Source organism: Acinonyx jubatus, chromosome C1, assembly GCF_027475565.1.
Source record: "Acinonyx jubatus isolate Ajub_Pintada_27869175 chromosome C1, VMU_Ajub_asm_v1.0, whole genome shotgun sequence".
NCBI lineage: Eukaryota > Metazoa > Chordata > Mammalia > Carnivora > Felidae > Acinonyx > Acinonyx jubatus.
In genome coordinates, this window is record NC_069381.1 from 32,269,756 (window position 1) to 32,291,147 (window position 21,392).

General features: G+C 43.5%; 1 protein-coding gene across 2 annotated transcripts in view; it reads right to left on the reverse strand.

The window, feature by feature from the left end:
• The window catches only part of HIVEP3 (HIVEP zinc finger 3), a 473,376-nt gene that overhangs the window by 365,990 nt on the left and 85,994 nt on the right, over window positions 1–21,392 (reverse strand). For both annotated transcript variants that reach the window (XM_053212411.1, XM_053212404.1), the window contains exon 2: window positions 11,799–11,910. The gene's annotated coding sequence lies outside the window, so the exon portion shown is untranslated. The remainder of the gene's footprint in view (window positions 1–11,798; window positions 11,911–21,392) is intronic.

Below are 21,392 nucleotides of genomic sequence, written 5' to 3' on the forward strand. Positions count from 1 at the left end.
AGCCCATGAGGCTCTCTCATTGGGCTCCTCTGTAGCTTCTGCCTCCCAGGTGGAAAGTATGCATATGTTAGGTGAAAAAAAGGAAAGGCGTTTCCAAGAACGACTTGGCCTTGGGAAAAGGGGAGGTCATTTGTCTCCATCCGAGAAAAATGTTCATTCGCCCTTGAACTGTTCTCTCTAAAACCTTGGGGGATGGGGTTGGGGTGAGGGGCTGTAGCAGGGGAGAAACGGAGGTGGGCAGAAGAGGGGAGCAAATGCCACCCTGCTCTGGGGTAGCAGCAAGATGAGCTCCTACCATCTCAAACCCTGGAAAAGATGGAAGGAAAGAGGAAATCCTTAGCTCAACCAGTTTCTGCCTGGCTACCTGACACCAGGGGTGCCCCTGGCCTGGCTGGATGAGAGGTGAACAGAGAAGTTAATAGGGCAGGCAGGCAGCACGAATGGGGACAGAACATGATATTGGCACCGTTCCCTCCACCGGGTCTGCAGGGGGTCCGTGGCAGCCGGAACGTCCATCTGCTGTGCCCTGCCACTAGAAGGCTCACAGGAAGGAAAGGGGACAATGACAACCCAGCAGCCCCTCACGAATACACAAGAAAGTGAGCCCACCTGCCCAGGAGTAAGCCACGTGAAAGTAGCCAGTCAGAGCTCTCCTGGACAAACCCCTCCTAGCAACAGAGAGTTATAAAGTCCATCAGCCAAAAACAATGCAAGTTGAGTTCAGTCAAGCGCAACCCAGCCACGTGGGCAGAGGGAGGGTCTGGGGATGCCAGCTGTCTCTGAGTCCCACTTGCTGGCAGTTGAGAGAGCCAGTCTTAGAGAACTGGATGCTTGTACTTCTTTTTTTTCCCAAAAGAGAGTTGGTCCCCAGGTGGGAAGACTTACCATTCAATCACAAACTAAAAATAAAGACATGAGGGTAGCATGAAGGTGGAACTCAGCCCAAGGCACGGGGGGAGAAAAAAAAAAAAGGTAGCCAGAAAAGAAAAGGTAGCAATTCTGAGCATTTAGCCCTTAGTGAGTGGAAGAGAGGAGACCATCTCTAATCCTAATTAACTCTGTTCCAGGTTTGGGGGAAAAAAGGTGCCTCCAGAAGAAATGCCCTGCCAAAACATAATAGCCAACGTTTGGAAATGAAAATCAGCTAAAAATCCAGGAGTTCTCCCAAATTACCAAGGAAGAAGAATTAACCCCCTAGCAGCTAATGAACTTCTGTAGACTTTTATTTCCAGTACTGTAGGGAATGAAGTATGTAGGCAACTCTCCTGAAAACAACAAAGACAACTAGATAGTATAGAAAAACATCTCTTTGGTGTTTGTTTGTTTGTTTGTTTGTTTGTTTGAATGTTTATTTATTTGGGCAGGGAGGGGCAGAGAGAGAGGGAGACAGAGAATCCGAAGCAGGCTCCAGGCTCTGGGCTGACAGCACAGAGCCCAACACGGGGCTCGAACTCACCAAACGTGAGATCATGACCTGAGCTGAAGTCAAATTCTTAGCCATCTGAGCCACCTAGACACCCTGAAAAACATCTTTTTGAACGACTGATGAGCTGGGAAGTTTGTAAGAAATATTCGGAAAGTGAAAACCAAGTACAAGTTGGAGCCCAGAATGGGAGCCAAGCCCTGAAGCTAGTATGAGGATATCTGCCCAACAAAGTAAATGTGAGGTTCATCTTTTGTGGCCTGAGGAGACAGGATAAGAATTTCCCATAACTGGCAAATGATACTATTACATGTATCCTGGAAGTCCAATGAGTACCAAATATAAAAAATTAAAAGAAATATACACTTAGGTGCATCTTTGTGAAAATGTAGAACACCAAAGACAAAAAATAAACATTCAAAAGTAGTCAGAAAAAAAAAAAGAAAGATTTTTCTCAAAGGAAAGACAAGACTGATAGTAGATTTCAAAGACAATGGTGGATTGTATGGAAACCAATTTGACAATAAATTTCATATATTAAAAAAAAAAAAAAAGACAATGGTGGAGGGGCGGCTGGGTGGCTCAGTCGGTTAAGCGTCCGATTTCGGCTCAGGTCATGATCTCACATTTCGTGAGTTCGAGCCCCGCTTCGGGCTCTGTGCTGACAGCTCAGAGCCTGGAGCCTGCTTCAAATTCTGAGTCTCCCTCTCTCTCTGCCCCTCCCCTGCTCATGCGCGCGCTCTCTCACTCTCTCTCCCTCCTTCAAACATAAATAAAAACATTAAAAAAATTCAAAGACAATGCTGGGAAACAGAAAACATGCAAATAATATCTTCATTATTGGAGAGAAAATCCTCAGTATTGGAGAGAAAATAACTGTCAACCTAGAATCCTACCCTAGCTTTCAAAAACAAAGAAAAAGTTACTATATTTTCAGGCAAAGAAAAAAAACAGAGAAGCTGTCACCAGCAGACCCTCACATAAGAAAATTCTAAAAAATGTATTTCAGACTCCTTCAGATAATACTAAACAAAACAAAATTGGTAAATCTCTGTTAATATCAGTCAGAATAGACCTTAAGACTAAAAGAATCACTAGAGACACAGATGCCACTCCATTATAAAAGATCCAATTCACCAGCAAGATAAAACTATTTTAAACTTGTAGGTACCTATTAACAAAGGCCCAAAACATATAAAACAAAAAAATTGGCAGAACCATAAGAAGAAACAGAGAAATCCACAGTCATAGTTGGACATTATAAGGCACTTCTCTCAATGACTAATTGATCAAGCAGACAGTAATCAATAATGACAGAAAAGATTTAAACAACACAGTTAAGAAGTTTTATCTAACAGAGCTATACAAAAGATAATAGAGCTAACAATGATAGACCCCATGCAACACTGTGAAAATTGACCACATACTGAGCCTTACACAACAAACCTCAACAAATATAAAATGTTGAGTAACATTTACAAACAACATTTACCAACCATGATACAATTAAGTTAGAAATCAACATCAAAAATGTAACAACAAGAAAAAAAACAGATGTCTGGACACTGAGAAACACAGGCACACCTAACTTATGAGTCAGAGAATAAATAATAGTAGAAATCATAAAACACTTAGAACCAAATGATGCAAAAATACTACATATCAAAAAATGTGTGATGAAGCCATAAGGAAAATACACAACCTATAATGTTCATAGAGGAAAAAAGTCAAACTCTCAAGAAGTTCAGAAAGAACAAGAGATCAAACCTAAATAATTTAGAATGGAGAAAATCATAAAAATTAGTATAGAAATTAATGGACTAGAAAATAAAAGAGGATCACAAAATCAACAACTGTTCTTTAAACGATTAATAAGATTGACAAGATTCTGAAAAGGGTATTCAACAAAAGAATATAGAAGGCACAATAGTAATATAAATGAAAAGGAGTTATATCACCACAGATGCCATACAGCTTAAAAAATTAAAAAGCATATTATAAATAACTTTATGGTAAAATATTTTGAAAACTCAGACAAAATGGATACATTGCTAAAAAAAAAAAATCTAACTTACCAAAATCAATTCCAGAAAAAAAAAAAACTAAAACCTGAATAGATCAATAACTACTGAAGAAACTGAATCTCCAGTGAAAAATCCCCAAAGAAGAAAGAATCCCAGCCCTAACTCTTTTTGAGAACAGATAAAGAGGAAGTATTCTACAGCTCACTTTACAAGTCTAGCAGAACTAGATGCAAAAGCCTGACAAGGATAATGTGAGAAATGAAAATTGCAGTCCAATACACTCATGAATGAATATAGATGCAAAACTTCTAAACAAAATATTAGTCAGACAAATCTAGCAACAAATAACAAAATGAATCCACCATGACCGAGTCAGGTTTATTCTAGGAAAACAAGATTAATTTTACATTGGAAAGTAGGAGACGAGACATTAACAAATTAAAGGAAGAAAAACTTACATAAATCCTCTCAAAAATACAGGAAAGGTATTTTAGAAAGATCCATTTATGATTAAAAGTAACACTTTGCAAACTACTGAAAAAGGTAGTTCCTTATCCTGATAAAGAATATCAAATCCATAGAGAGGATCATTCTCAAGGGAAACTATTGAACATGAAAAGCAAAACTAAAACTTTTGGAAGGCAATACAGGAGACTATTTTATGACTTTGCCATAGGGAAAGATGTCATTAAAAAGATACGAAAAGCTCAATGATAAAATAAAGACTGATAAAATCTTATTACGTCAAAATTCAGAATTCCTGCCACTCTAAAAGTACTAAAAAAGACCAGGAAATATTCCAGAAATTAGGAGAGGATATTATCAACACTAAGAATATAGTTTCCAACATACATAAATAACCTCTACAAATAAATAAGAAAAATACACACTACCCAATTTTAAAATAAATGGACAAGACACTTGAAAAGGCACTCTTTCACACACACACAACCAAAAGTCAACAAGCATCTGGGGAGATGCTGAACCCCTCGAGTAATCAAATGTATACAAATTAAAACCAGATAAGATACTATTATATACCCGTAAGACTGGCAAAAGTTTCTGACAATATCCAACAAAACATGAAGCGTTAGCAACGAGAAATAGAGCAAAAGGAACAACTACACACTGCAGCTGGGTATAGAAATTGGTTAAACACAGTGGAAACTAGTTATTTTTATTGAGGTGAAATTCACATAGCATAATGGAAATTAATTTCGAACTAGGCTAGTAGCACTGAAGGTGCCCACAGTCTACGACCAGTAATTCTACTCCTATGTATATTCCTTGAGTAAACCTATATACATGCTCACGAGGGGGCTTGAACAAGAGTATTCACAGCAGCATTATTTAAACCAGAAAAAAAAGACTGGAAAAACCTTTAGTGTTTGTTAGTAACAGGATATATAAACCGCAATATACTCATTCAGTGGAATATTACAGTTCAGCAAAGTGAACAAATTTCAGCTACACTCAGCAACATGAACAAATCCAGGAATGAAGCATTGAACAACCAGCTGCCATAGTCAGAAGGAATCCCAAACACAGTGTGGGAGCTGGGTCCCAAGACCCCCTGTTGTGCCAGGTGGGATTCCCTTCAGGAAGGTGAAGGGAATTGAAGAGGTCTTGTGAGAGCACTTGGGGGAAGGGGGGGTTTGTGGAGAGGTGGTCAGGTGATCAGCAATTTACCACCAACGGATACGGAAATATTTCAGTTGTTGCCCACCAATGCAGCCTTCTGGTCTGCATGGGCTGACTCTGTACTTAAGACACAGGAATACAAACAGTATGATTCCGTTTACACAAAGTTCACGAACATACACAGTTAGAGATATTGTTTAGGGATGCAAAACATAAATAAAGAAAAGCATTGGGAAAAGAGGCAGAAATGTCCAGAAAATAGTTATCCCTGAAAAGGGGGGAGATGGGACAGGATGGTGAGAGTAACACTCTTCAAAGGTAAGAGTAACATTCTTTCTTGTTAGCTGACTGGTGAGTACCTTTGCACCTTTATATACAGTTTGTAAGTATTCTTTTGTATCTAGTGGCTATTTTATCAACATTATTTAAAAAGAAGTTCACAGAGAAAAATTTAATAAGACACTCTTATAACGAATTGCTGTGGTTCCTGCCACATCTTTCTAGTTGCCTGGCAAAGATGATCTCTTCAACTGCAATTGGGGTAGCCCTTAAACTCACTTAAAATTCTAAGAGCTTCCACCCAAATCACTCCAGAAACATCCTTGCAAGAATCTCTCCAGTAAGGTGCAGCAAGCCCTGACCTCCAGAGTACATTTTTCTGACTCTTTTATTTATTATAATTATAATCAAAAGGCTGTTATTCCTTAATCTCCTGGAATCTCGAGGCTCTTGGGGGGCTCAGCCGGCTGAGCATCCAACTCCAGCTCAAGTCACCATCTCATGGCTCCTGAGTTTGAGCCCTGCATCAGGCTGGCTGCTGTCACTGCAGAGCCTGCTTCAGATCCTCTCCCTCCCTCCCTCCCTCCCTCCCTCCCTCCCTCCCTCTCTCCGTGTGTCTCTCTCTCTCTCTGTCTCTCTCTCTCCGCCCCTCCCCTGTTTATGCTCTCTCTCTCAAAAATAAATAAATATTTTTTAAAAATAAAATAAAATCTCCTGGAATCTTCTCAAATTCTGAAATCCTTAAAATGAGGGCACAGAGCAAATGACTACATCCTGTTTCTCTTGCCTAGATTTCAATGGTAATGCTCTCATTTTTAGTCCTTTACCACATGTGTCAGCCGTGTGACGCCCCAATTCTCTTCACTGAGATTTGCTGACAGCCAGGGGAAGTTTCTAAGAGTGTGGTGAGTATATATTGAGGGCCCGGGAGTGGAGGCAGCTTGAAAGGCTGCACACAAGTATGATTTTTTAGCAACTCCAGCCATGCCTGGCATTTGTAGCTTCAATATTCACTTTCTCAGTTATTTGTGAACAACCTTGAATGGCAACCTTCCTCCCCCTGAAGCACAAGTGTTAACTCTGCGTTGCAAAGCAACAGGGCAAGAGCTGGTCTCTTAGCTGGAGAGGGAGCTTTGACAAAGCTCTTTCCGCCAGGAAAACAGAAACTCTGGAAGTGAGAAAAACTTTATTTCCTTGACTGTGCATTGAAAAGGCAAATAATTGGTGGCTGGTGACTAATCATGGAAAGCTTTCCTCTCTGGACAGAGAGGTAGAATCAGGTTTCTACCTGATTCAGAAGGAAGTCAAGAGCCTATGCAAATACTTCTGCATCTCCAAATTTGGAGATCTGCCAGAAGTTTGAAATCTCTCTGTAGAAAACGTCAAGGGTCTGCCATATTGAATCTTGATTGAGGTTTTCAGAATTCTTCTATTAAAATTAAATCAGTCCATTCTTACCAGGCTCCTCTGATCTTAAGATAGCTTCAGCCTCTAACACCAAGCCTGGAAGTCCAATGGATGAGTGAACAAACTAACTTCGGTGTCAGAGGCTCACAGAGCATGTCGTGTATTTATGATTCTGCTGTTATTTTTCTGCATCACTTTCTATGATTTATCAGTCGTGCATACATTACTCGGTTTTTTTTAAAAGTTGGTTCTGAACCCCAATTCCAGGACTCATGTGCATTCAGAGGGTTTCCAAGATTCCTGAGACAACCTTCCCTATGAGGCACTCTCAGCTCATCTCTACTGCACATCTATCTAGATGTAAAGCCCCACTCTTCTCCTTTTCTCACAAAAGTGCCAGCCACACCTGGTATTTTTGTAACACTTAGTTATGAGGAGAGGAATCCTATCACTCGTGCACGCATGGTTTTCACCAACAAGCCGGATCAATGGCCCAAGCACATATTCCCAAGTGTGACCCTTCTGAAAGGGCAGCACTCTGGAGAGTGCAGTTCAGTCACCTCCAACCCTTACCTCCTCTGCCTTCTAAGCCCCCTGGGATTTGGGAGAATACCCCTTTCCCCACCTTATTGCAGCAGTAACCCTTTGCCTATAGACATGGAACTTCTGGACAGTTCTGTGCATTTCTGACCATATTCAATGAATTGTTAACAACAGGTTTTTTCTTCAGCAAGTTCAAAAATGTCTTGAAATGATTTACTCAAATGATGAATTAATGTGCATCTAGAAATTGAACTCTTCTGTGACTTTAAATTAGTGTCTTCATGTTTTGACGTATGCATCAAATTCAAAAACACTCTTGGGGATGCCTGGGTGGCTCAGTCAGTTAAGCGTCCGACTTCAGCTCAGGTCATGATCTCACAGTTTGTGGGTTCAAGCCTTACATTGGGCTTCTGTGCTGACAGCTCAGAGACTGGAGCCTGCTTTGGATTTTGTGACTCCCTCTCCCTCTGCCCCTCCCCCACGTGTGTGTGTGTGTGTGTGTGTGTGTGCGTGTGTGTGTATGTATGTATGTGTGTGTGTGTGTGCAGGCTCTCTCTCAAAAATAAATGAACATTAAAAACATTTTTTAAATACTTCTAAAAATGCATCAGCATTCGTTGTCCTCTGCTTGTGGTTTTTTTTTTTTTTTTCTGTTGCTTTTGTCTTGGGAGTAAATTGTAACTAAGGAAATCGGCAGAAGGGTCAGGCCAAGCTTAGCACTGCTGGTGTAACACAGATAGCTTTCCAGTTTTGAGCACAATGTCAGAATTGCATAAACACCAAAGTGTAGCATGAGAGTGTTGCCATGACACCTTGAACTCATTTTTTTTACTAGTTTTTCAACAGCACACTGCTTGCGGGGAGTCTACATCTTACTCTGACGTAAGAGATGCAGGCCACTAGGGTTGACCTCTCCTGCTTCATCTTTTCTATCATCGAGTCTCCTCCAGTTAATTCCAGCACTAGAGTAGCCAACTGGAAGGCTCTACGTGTGTGTCTGGTCACGAGCAGGCAGGTTGGGGTTCCCGTGTTTTCCTTAGTATTTTCCACAGCATCAAATGTTAGAATATAAGCACTATATAATACCAGCACAACCGTAACCTGCTAAATTTTGGCCAAAGGTCACAAAGTTCTCAATTTCAACAGGAGTGCTTTATAGTTCTGATATTTTGATCAACAAGCTCCTGGCTATCTCTAAACCTCAAGTGTTCTGTTATCCTCCATAAATGCACTTTTTCCTTTAAGCATCATGATAAAAAAAATCGTTTGGGGAATACTTCCAATTCAGATGCATTCTTAAACTGGGCACAGAGCACGTCACTAAAACTGTTCTTGATGCATAAAGGTCACTGTGAACATCAGTTACTGGGCTACAAAACAGAGTTCTGAAGAACCTATCAAAATACAGAATATTGCACTGAATTGCTTACATTAAGCACTTTCATTAGATAGCCTTAAAATTCTACGCTTTTAATTCCTATACCTTTTAAATCTTATTTCAACTTTTTTTTTTAATTTTTTCTGTTTCTTGCATTACTAGTACTTCTAACTGGCACATGTCAAAAAGAACTTTAATTACCCATGTTCAGTACTGTATCAATCTCTTCCAATTTGTTAAGTGTTTTTGACAAATTAAAACCAAGCTCCTTAGGACTTTACCTAATTGAAGACTCCTGAAAGAAAGTATGAAATGTTCTGCAATCGTCAAAATACACGAACTGTACCTCGTGGATTTATGACATCTCTCTCTCTTGGTTTACCACTAAGGTCCCAACTGGATAAGCGAAATTGTGAAAATGTGAGTTGCAGACGGTTGTGGTATTATCTTAATATTCATGAGCTACAGAGCACGTCTCATTTTTAGCCCATCTCAGTTTCTTCTCGAGATATTTCCGTGGGCTTGGTAAGGCTGTGATGATTATACCCATTTTACAGATGGAGAACATGGGTCAACACTTGGCCAAGTCTGGCCTGAAACATCAGTGCTTCCTGTTCATGTGGCCAGTGTTCCCTACCCTACCTTCCCTGTGCATCTGTAGGTCTGTAAACATGCTCTGATCCCACCAGAGACAGAATGAACAACAGTATGTCAGGGCCTCCCTGGTGGGCAATGTGGAGCCGGAAAAGAACCTGAAAGACATCGGTAACTCACAGAGCAGGAAGTGGGAGACAAGGTAAAAGCTACCAAGTTGTCGCACAGCTTTCGGTACATTACTTCCCGTCAAATTGGGGCCTGGAACCTGCCAGGACTTCAGACTAAATGCATCTTCTTCTTGCCTGTACCTTTCACACACTAGCCGCCTCAAAGGCTCACTTGGCAAGGACCCGGAGGCAGCACACCCTTCTGCACTCCGAGGAGAGTGGCTGAAACACAATGGGCGGAGACAATCCAGCAACAGTGCCAGCTGAACACATCTTGAGCGGCTGCCATGTGTACCCTTTAGTAGTTGGCTCTTAAAGCAGACCCACCAGGGTGCTGAGAGGAAAAAAAACAATTTTAGCTTGAAGAGGCCAGACTTTCCCATCAAATTAACAAGTCTACCCAGCAGCCCCAGGCTGCGGTGCTACGGGGTGTGATAAAGGAGCCCCATGTTGACAATTCTGTCTTCTGGGTGCCTTAACCAAACAACGTGGGGGAAGAACAGGGAGCTGAGTATTATACACGCCTTCCCCTCCTGCCCGAAGGTATCCCAGTGGGAGAGCTGTCCTGTGCTCCTGATTCTTCCCCCAAAGAATCCCACAACGTTTTAATGAAAGAATGCACAGGGTCTCTAGCCTCTGCAAGCCATCAGTTTTAAAGAGCACATGCCAAGCGGCTCAGTGGGCCTCCGAGGTTTTCTCAAGCCCCACAGTGCAGCCCAACCCCAGAACAAAACTGAAACCCCAGCGGCCCAGAGACTCTTCCCTTTCTGGGAGGCATGAAGAACAGCTGGGACCCAAAGCAAGTGAGCCTGGGTGGTCACCCTGGATTCAGGATCGTGTTCACCCCTCAGTTAGGAACCTAGGGGCCCTGCGGGGGTGATTCCAAGCTTCTACGTGGTTCAAGAGGGATGGAAGGACCACAGGAAAATTCAGACAAGCAATGACTAGCTGCAAGGGATATGGGAGGGTCTTCAAGTCCACACCCACCCAAAGCCAATTCCACCCTGTCCCCAGCAAACACGTGGTCTTCGCCCCTGTGTTTTTCACAGAAGGTGCTCTGATTGTTCCACGTTTTTCCACACTCTCCCTGCCCCCAGCATACACACAGTTACATAAAAACATCTTAAACGTGGGACCCAGCTCCTTCAGTCCGGGGGAGGCCCAGGAAATAATGGGGAGCTGCTCGGGCGCAGGGTCTGATCATTAGTTGGGATTACATAATCACACAGACGAGGGCTGGAGAACGTTCGTGGAGATCAGTTCAGCGCACACCCCATTCTCAGCGCACCCCCCCCATCTCCCCACCCCCGAAGCCCAGAAAACAAGCCAGGTTTAACACAACCGAAGCGCACCGATGTGGCAGGGGAAGGGGGGGCGGGGCACCTGGCTCCTGCGGTGACAATGCCAAGGGCTGCCAGAAACAGACCCTCCTGCTTGCAATCATTGCCCCCAAAGTTCAAGGGCGGGCCGAACCACAGAAGTTGTCCTGACCTGCAACGGTAAACCGAAGCAGCCACGTTCAAGGAAATCAACACCCAGCCTCCCAGCTCCTCCACATCACTTGGGTCCCAGGCTACGCGGGTTCAGGCTGTCCGCCAGGCTCGGCAGTCCTCCGGCAGCCCGCGCAGTCTCAGCTGGGGCCCCTCAGTGTCACCAGGGTGTCCAGCGTTAAAAGACGGTAACATGTGGGGCACAACTTGGAGAGGGGCAAGAATCCCCAACAGAGCAGGAGTTTGGTTACTGTTCGGTTTTGTTTGGAGGGGAGGCAGCTTGCTCTGCTCCAGTAACGGGAGGGGGGCTGTAAGGGGAGAGGGGGAAGCTCCCCCTCTGCCTTGGCCCCTAGCATCACCCCAACCTCCTTTTGGGCAGCGGAGACCGCTCCGGTGACCCCGAACCATCCCGGGGCGGCAGCCCGGGTGGCAGCAGGAAGCGCAGGTGCCGCGGCGGGCGGCGAGGCGATCGCCCGGGCGGGGAGTGGGGGGTAGGGGGGGAAGGGTTGCTCCCTGGCGAGCCGGTGGCTCGGGTGCAGGGCGGCGGCGGGCGAGCGCGGAGCGCGCGGCGCGCACAGGGTTACAGCCGCGGCCGCCGGGATTGACGCGCGGGGGTCACTTGAGGCTCGCGCCGCTCCCCCGGCACCAGGCCGAGCAGCCGCTCAGCCCGCCCAGGGCACCGCACGCCGCGCGGCCGCCCACCCGGACACCTTGCCCAAGAAAGGCAACGTCAAGATGGAATCGCAGCCCGCTATTTCATTTCTCCCGAGGCGGCCGCAGGCAAAAGCACAATAAATAAAATCATGCGCAAGGAATCCATCCGCCGAATAAAAATCCAGAGTCCCCTACCTTCGGCCTTGGGATGGCAAACTGGTCCTGTGTTCTCTGACCCACGGATCCAGCCCCTTCTTCATGAATTATTCCGGTCAGTCAGGATTTTGTGCATTTTTTTCATGAACACCTGTTTCAAGTAAGGGGTAAAGACCTTATTGAAAGAATTGTCCTTAAAAAATAACCTGTGCATACGTATGTCCGTCCAGGCATGCGTGCGTGTTTGTATACACACATATGCACACGGAATGTACATGTACATCGAAGCACCAAACTAGGCAGCTGGATAATGGGAGAGTCGGCTGGTTGTGAGCATGCTCGCGCCGGGAACAGATCCACCCTCTGTTATTCCTCTGAATAAATATAAATCACGATCAGAAACCCAAACAGCGGCATCCCTCTTGAATTCCTGCTGCTGAAAAACACGGAATGAATTCAGCCCGCAGACACAGAATCTAATCAGCAGCTGTTTTCTGAATCCAGAGCCAACCCATGCCTCGCTTGTCTTTTCCACTATGAGTCCAGACCTTTTTTGAGCGAGGTTTTAACCTTTTAAAGGTACAGTACACCAATTACCACTTCCGAATAGCTCTTACTCCGAGAGCAGGAAGCCGGTCCCAGGCCTAAAGCCACAGGATAGACTTGCACAAAGTGATCATGATTTCATCTGTGGCTTTTTAACAAGATGGGGCGGGGGGGGGGGGGCTGCAAATGCAAGGTATAAAACTAGAGACACATATTTATTGCAGTGATGGGCTCCTCAGTGACTAATCAGCATGTTATGCAAACACTATGATCCTTCACTTCTGAACATACACATTCACCGGGTCAGACAATGCAAGGGACTCCTGTCAGCACGGGTGACACCCCTCACAAGCCCCTAACTGCTGTCAAAAGACCTGGAAGCCTGCCAAAGGGGCTGAAGGAAGTAAGGACTTCGGCCACTTCGGAGTTAACCACAGGGCCCTCCTTGCCCTATCCCTTGCCCTCCAGCCTCAGGTCCCAGGTCCTCAAACTAAAGAAGTGTTCTAGCACTACTTCTAAAGGATCATGTAATCTAGGACCAGGTCTTATTCCAAGACATTTTCTTTTTCAACCAGAATCCAGAATCCAAACTACCACCTGGGCCTTTAGAGTCTCTAAGATTCAGACTTAGGCCCTTCTTCAAGATTTTGTTAACAACCCTTCCCCCGCCCCCCCCAGGGCTAGGTTGAGCCCAGAGGTAGAAAAATGCAGTGGGGGAGGGGGAGATAACCTCCATCCCAATTTTTTTTAAAAAAATTATTCATTAAGTACTTGAGCCACTTGGATAGTAGTTATTCCAGTTTTGGTTTGGCTTTTAAAGAGGTAGCACCAAGAAGAACCCAAAACTCCTAACCTCACTCGTGTCTGAAAGGAAGGAAAATGCCCTTTGCAGTTTCTTTTTTATCCGGGGAGTCCTAGACCTTCCTAATGGCGGCACTGGCTGCTTCTTCTCAGATTCCCACTCAGCTGTGGCAGCAGCAGCTTACCTGAAAAGCATCCCTGATGTGCCTACAGACACTCCCTGGGCATGTCCCTCCCGCCCTACATCAGAGCCCACTCCTTCCCTTGGCAAACTACCAAAACCAATGCACTGTCCCCCTCCCACCTTGTGGCAGGCACAGCCTGTGCTGATCCCTCCCAGCCACACACACACACACACACACACACACACACACACACACACACACTCTTCTCTCCCTGCTTCCAGGGCTCTTTGGCAGAAAATTATCATATTTCATGTGTCATCGCCCCAGCTAGCTGGGCATGTCACTGATTGGCTGGGCACTGGCAGCCGGAAATGTCACCAGCCACACAGGTTGGAACTGGCTCTCCCGTGGCCACCAGCGACCTCAGCCCAAAAGGCAGTGTGACAAGGCTCAGACCTACCACAGGGAGCCCTGCACTCCTTTCCCTAGTCTGCCCCCTTACCCTCTCCCAGCTTCTCTTGTACCCAGCCCTGGGGGAAGGGACTGCCAGGAAATGTGGACGAGTCTCCAGCAACCTCCAGCTGCAGGGAGAGAGGGGGCCGCTGAAAACCCCATTCCTCCCAGCATGTTGGGGAAGAAATTAAAGATGTCTCCATTCAGTTCTAAAGATTTGGAGCTAGTGTTCCTGACAAAAACAGTCTCTCACATTTAAAAATATATATCTTTCAGCAAGGCGAGGTGAAAACACGATTTTTTTTTTTTTTTTTACTTTTGGGAGTTTATCTGCTGCTTTATTCCCCATCCAACATCGCGTGCACCAAGGTGTCATAATTATAATACCCCAAGGCTGCCAGGGAACCTGGAAGGAGGCTCAGCCCATTCTCTTCCCTTAAACAGAATAGCCCTTACCCTCCAGAACACTCACCGGAGAAGGAAGCTTTTTCCCTGGGTTTTGCAATGCCTCATGATGTCACACAAGTGTTTGAGAGTTAAATGGTCTTTGTAGTGACCAACCTGGGTCACTGTGGCTGTAATTTAAGCTTAGTCTCTCTTGCCCTATCTTCAGCAGGCTTAATGTGACTCGCCATTTGACTACCTCACTCTGTTCTCCTGACTAAATTAAACCCTATCTCTCTGGACCTTTTTGTGAAAGTTGATTCTCAAACCTTTCATTATGCCTCTTTATTCTTTAGATTTCAGAGACAAGCCTCCCAGAGCTAGAAGAGGCTGCAAGGTCATTTGGTCCAGAACCCAGATGATGCTTCATTACCCTGTATTTCCACTCTGGGGCTTTTGATCTCTGGGATGGTAAATGGGCATATACATTTACTCCCACTCCTCAAAAAAAAAAAAACATATATACATATAGATATAGGTACAGCTATATAGAGATAGAGATAATGACCAAAACATGAGTGGCAGTGTTGCGGATCAGAGAAAGATGCTGTCAATAAAGGCAACATTTTGTAGAAAATAAGGAAGATGTAAAGTCGGTGGATTGTGGGTGAGGAAAAGCTGATCGGTGCTGATAAGCTCACAGTTCTGCACAGACTTCTTAAGAAGAAAGTGCATAGGTTTCCAGAGAAGGGTCTTGGAAAATCCCAAGCTCAGCAGATCAGAGTGTGAACGACAGAGTCCTGGGCATCAGTTCAGAAGCAAATTAAAGAACATCAGGAACTAAGATGGTTCTCTCCACACAGAACGGCAGCTACTCCGAAACATCTTGGGAAAGTGGAAGTTTGTCCCTAATATGGGTAGAAGTAGAGGCTGAATTGGGGCAGGACCCCAGCTTGTTATGGGATGAGGAGAAGGAGGAGGAGGAGGAGAAGGTTATTTGAAATAAACATATTAGACACAATATATAACAGAGAGATCCAGAATATTCAAAATTAGTCTAATAAATAGGAGTTCCAGAAAGAGACAACATCGTTAATGAAGGGGAAAGCAATAATTAAGGAAGAAATTGAAGATCATTTCCTTGAGCTGAAGAAAGACTTTAGGCCTTAGATCATATAAGTCTAAGTGCCAGGCAGCAGAATACTGCTGAGGATGTGGGCTGATCCTCCAAAAACAGGGAGAAGTAACTACAAACTTCCCGATAGGAGAGAAAACTCAGGCTGCTTAAAAGAAAAGAAAATCATTGGAACGCCCGGGTGGCTCAGTTAGTAAAGCCTCTGACTTCTGCTCAGGTCATGATCTCGTGGTTCGTGGGTTCAAGCCCCGGGTTTGTGGGTTCGAGCCCCACATCGGGCTCTGTGCTGATGCTCAGAGCCTGGTGCCTGCTTCAGGTTCTGTGTCTCCCTCTCTGCCCCTCCCCTGCTCATGCTCTCTCTCTCTCTCTCTCAAAAATAAAATAAAAACATTAAAAATTTAAAAAAATAAAAGAAAATCAGATTGACATATTTCTCATCTTCAATGCACTGATCAAAGACAGTGGCACGATTTTTATAGAATTCTAAGAGAATGTTATCGTAGTAACTCAAGAATTCTACCAGCTGCCAAACTATAATTTCTCTTATATGTGATGACAAAAGAAAGGCATGTTCCAAGACACAGAAATTGTATCACCCCAATACCCTTTATTAAATTTTTAAAAAATTACTTGAAGATCTATTCTGGCCAAGAAAAAAAAAAGCCAGAATAATGAACTCAAGAAAGGAGAAGATATGTTATATAGGCAAGTATAATGAGAACTAAAGCAATCAAAGGTATGGTAAAGTATAAAAATAATTGATCGTGTGGTTGTAAAGTTTAATTGTTGTAAGTTTTGAAATATTAGGCAGACAGAGAGGGAGAGAAAGAGATATGGAATTAAACTTCCATGATTTCAACAACAACAACAAAAATGGAAAATCTCAATGGAGATGAGTAAGTAAAATCACCAGAATAAAAAATAGGATGAGAGGATCATCATGGAAGACAGACAATTACAATTCCATCTATCTCCTCTCTTCCCACAACCACATTACAATGATAATAAGGAAGTTTTTAGGTTGAAATACACAATGACAAACAAAAACAGCAGAAGAGCCATTAGCCAAGAATATTGAGAAAAAAAAAGAATGGGGGAACTGAATGGATCATGGCAAAAAGTGTGATTTATTTAAGGGTCATGAGATGGGGAGATTATAGTGAATTATCTGTGAGGGCCCTACATGTAATCAACATATCCTTATAAGGGAGAGGCAGAGCGCAGAGAGGCGAAGGCGATGTGACCACAAAGGCTGAGGCTGTAGTGATGTGGCCACAAGCCAAGGAAACAGAGAAGCCACCATAAGCTTGGAAGAGGCCAGGAACAGATTCTGCCCCTAGAGGCTATGGAAGGAGCACAGCCCTGATGACCCCTTGATCTCAGCCCAATGAAACTGCTTTCAGATTTCTGGCCTCCAGAACCCAAAACAAATAAATACATTGTTTTCAGCCACCAAGTTTTCGGTCATCTGTTACACAGGAAACCAATACAAGCACCATTACGAGAGACAGGGTACTTCCTATGGCTTATAATAATGATTATCACCTGCAACAACACTTCTTCTGCCTCTAAGTGCCTGCTAAATTATATACATCTCTAATTTCATTTAATTTGCATGCAAGAAGGCAGTAGAGGGTTGTAGTTACTATGACTCTACCGCTTAGTAGCCTGTATGCCTAGGCAAGTTATATAACCTTGTAATGTTGCTTTGTCTTATCTGGAAAGTAGAGGTAAAAATGGGACCTACCTGATGGGATTGTTGAGAATAAAGTAAGACCATCTATGTAAAGTGCTTAGAACAGTGCCTGGCAATAAGGGCTCCATAAATGAGAAAGACCTTCCTTATGCTGGGCCCCAGTCTGTCTCCAGAGCATCCTCTCACTGATTCCAGTTCCTCCCTTTGGAAACATACTAACTACGTAACTGTCATTCAAAATCTGAAAACAATGCCATCAAAAGTCTTAGCTTCTCCAAACTAAAAGCAATCAATGCCTTCAATAATTGCTCTTGCAAATTCATCCAGAGTCCCCTCCTCATCATCTTGATCATCAACCCTGAACATATTTTTCACATCTTAGGGCTTGATTCCACGCTCATCGCCATCGATGCTCTGTAATAGGAATTGGCGAATTATAGCCCTTGGTAAGGCTATTTTTTTCTAGTCCATGAGCTAAAAGTGATTTTTACATGTTTAATGGATTATATTAAAAAACAACAATAGGAAAAAATTTGCAACACCAACCATACATGGTCTGCAAAGACTAAAATATTTACTATTTGGCTCTTTTCAGAAAATATTTCCCAACTCCAGTTTCTAGAAGATACTATTCTTCTATCAACACAATGTACTATTGCCCAAGACTTTTCTTTTTTTGCAAACAAATTGCACTATTGTATCATACTGACTTAATTGTAAGTCTTCTAATTGTTCAATCAGTATTCATTCTCCTCTCCATACCTAGCAGTAAAATTTTTAGCTAGGAACATGACTACCAGTTAAAGACTACATTTCCCAGCCTGGGGTGTCTGGGTGGCTCAGTCAATTAAGCCTCCGACTTCAGCTCAGGTCATGATCTTGTGGTCCATGAGTTCAAGACCCGTGTGGGGCTATGTGCTGACAGCTCGGAGACTGGAGCCTGCTTCGGATTCTGTGTCTCCTCTCTCTCTCTGCCCCTCCCCCACTCACGTTCTCTCTCTGTCTCCGAAAAATGAATACACCTTAAAAAAAATTTTTTTTTTTAATTTTTAAAAAAAGACTACATTTCCCAGCCTACCTTGTAGGAAGGTGTGGCTAGAAGACTGGTTTCTAGCCAGTGGGATAAAAGCAGATGTGAATTGTAGAATTTACTAGTCCTGCTCTTAAAGGAAAAGATCATGCCCTCCCTTCCCTCTTTTCCTCTCCCGGTGACTGGAATGTGAACCTGATAGCCTTGTGTATGAAGTCTGGCCGAGCAACAAGATAGAAGGATCCTGGGTTTCTACTGCTGTTGTTTCACCCTGTACTGCTTGTTCTCAGTTTGTGAGAGAGAAATAAAGTTTTCATTTATTTACACCGTTGTTATTTTAGGTCGATGACAGCAACCGAATCTGTGTCATAACCACTACAACTATCAATTTCATCTCCCAAGTATCTTTTACATTTGTGGCCGCTAAGCCACACATCTCTCCCATTCTGCTTTCATGCAGTTAATTTTCTGGACCCCATCACAAGACCTTACATTTAGCCCCATTATATTTCAGAGTGTGAGAATCAGTGCATCCTTTTATCCTGATGCCTGGGACCCAGTTCTGTCATCCAAAGTAGCTTCCATCCTTTCTAATTTCACATCACTCTGAAAGGCACTTTAGCTGTAGCACCCGAAAATCAGTGCTCTTCAATACTGGACTGAGATTAACGATAATATAATGGAAAGGACAGTGACCTCAGTTTATGGGGAAAGAAATAACATATTAAGCTAAGATCAAATGAAGGAGAAGGAGGTGACTGAGGGTGGAGACGAGAGTTATGAAGAGCTTACTATGTTCCAGGCACTCTGCTGAGAATTTCTCTGTTGTTATGTCAGTTATTAAATACTTCACTCATTCACTTACTCGTTTATGGTTTTTTCTTTTTTTTTTTAATTTTTTTAATGTTTATTTTTGAGAGTGAGAGAGACAGAGGGAAGGGGCAGAGAGAGAGAGAGGGAGACACAGAATCTGAAGCAGGCTCCAGGCTCTGAGCTATTAGCACAGAGCCTGATGTGGGGCTCAAACTCAGTAACTGTGAGATCCTGACCTGAGCCAAAGTCAGACACTTAACCAACTGAGCCACCCAGGTGACCCACTCATTCATTTTTTAAAGTGATAATATTAGTTTTTTGAAGCAGTCACCAGGAACACCTCCTGCTGGGGCAGAAAACTATAGCCCATGCAAATCCCTCTTTGCCTAAGTCCATGTACAAACCCACCCTCTCTTTGGATACCTGAAAAGTATGCTGTCAGCATCCTTGCCAGGCTCACGGTCAAAGATAAAAATATTCTAAGCACCTAACTCAAGAATTGTCCAATGTAGGACACTGGACAGTATTTTCAGAAACCTCTACAGTGGGTCATCTTGAGACAGATCAGAAGTAAGTTCATGTTGGCCCTCTGTAGAGCTGCATGGCAGAAGGACCTGGTAGGCAGGTTCTGAGTAGTGTCAGACCATCTGGGTTCAAAGTCTGTGGACCTTGAGTTAATTGCTTAATCCTTTCTTGCCTTGGTTTCCTTTTTGATAAACTAGGGCTATATTATGCTTACCACAACCCTCTAAGCCAGACTTTCCCCTACTTTGCAGATGATGAATATGAGGCTTATGTTCTTTGTCTGAGGTCAGATGCAGTAATCATCAGATGAGGATTAAACCCTAGGTTCATTTGATTCCCATGTCATGGCATGCTCTTTCCTCTTCCAAAGATAAAGAGGGAAGATATCATGATAAAAGCAGAAAATATGTTACCAAATCACTCCAAAAAGGATAGCCTGCCCACCAGAGGTAAGGTCAGATGATTCTTAATGTGACACTCAAGATGAGAGCCAAATGAAGTTAATTGTGGTTTTCTTCTAAATTCCTTAGAGCAGCTTTCACTGGTTAAAGTAGAACAGGCTGGATGGCTCAAGGCCTTCTTTTTACGTCATTCCGTTTGTTTGGGGGCCACGGCGGGGTGGTTTCCAATGCAGAAAAAAGTAAACAGCGAAGGCCATGATGGATCCCCCTTCTTGCATCTGCTTACCTAAAAGTAAATAATTTGGGATCTAAAGTCATGCAGGCACATACACACGCACGTGTGCACACAAGCACACATGCACACGACAAAACCTTATAGCACTGGTTCTTAACCATTCTACCTGCTGCAACCTCAGATGTGAGGACACCCATCAGGGACCCCCAAATCCATGGGAGACACTGAATGTCACCAGGAGGCACACAGGCTCTCCAGCAGGAGTGTTTTTACAAACACAGAGATTGGAAAAATCTCTGACCCTGTTTAGAATCAGTGCCCTAAATGGAACAGTCATAAATTTATGAATAAAAGAAAGAAGTAATATTAAGATAAATTAAGAAAATATGTGAGTGAAAGTCCCTGGAAGCCTGAGGATCCTGTTTGAGATTGCATATCAAAATTCCTGGGGAGTTTTGGAAAAATTTAGGTACTCCCAAGCTTCTATAGGAGGGCCACAATTCCAAAGAGGGACCTAAAAAAACCATAGTAGCAGGATTGGAAATTTCAGTCAGACTGGAAAAGAGGTCTGATTAGCAAAGATCATGAACAAACACCATAAATTATATGTAATTCATTATATTCACCTAATATCAAAAACTCACATGCCTTCAGGGGTCATACAAAAAACGTAAGAGTATAAAACAGCATAGCATAAGACAAAGAGTGCTATAGAGGTCATGCTTCCCTGCAAATCTAATTTCTTTTTTTTTTTTATTTTTTTCATGTTTATTTCTTTTTAATTTTTTAAAATATTTATTTATTTTTGAAAGAGAGACAGAGCATGAGCGGGGGAGGGGCAGAGAGAGCAGGAGACACAGAATCTGAATCAGGCTCCAGGCTCTGAGCTGTCAGCACAGAGCCTGACGTGGGGCTCGAACTCACAAACCGTGAGATCATGACCTGAGCCAAAGTCAGACGTTTAACCGACTGAACCACCCAAGCGCCCCTTGTGTTTATTTATTTTTGAGAGAGACAGAGTGGGAGAAGGGCAGGGACAAGGAAAGATGGAGACACAGAATCTGAAGCAGGCTCCAGGCTCTGAACTGTCAGCACAGAGCCCAACGCAGGACATGAACCCAGGAACCATGAGATCATGACCTGAGCTGAAGTCAGACGCTTAACCAACTGGGCCGCCCAGGTAACCCCCCCTGCAAATCTAATTTCTAAGCAGACAGACAAACACACAAATAAATAAAAGTGTTGGCTAGACAGAGTTCGAATCAGAAGATGAACTGCTAATTTGCACCCCCTGGCCCCAATGATGACAGTCAGTAAAAGAAGAGAAGAGGACAAATATTCACCCCTCTCTTAGAGAAAGAAAATTGGCTTTTTTTTTAAAAAAGGGATTTTAAAGTCATCATCACTTCCAAGACCTAGTTGAGACGGATAAAAAGCCAAAGTAAGATCTAGAAAGAGTTAAAAGAGTGCCTGGAAGAACAGGATGTCT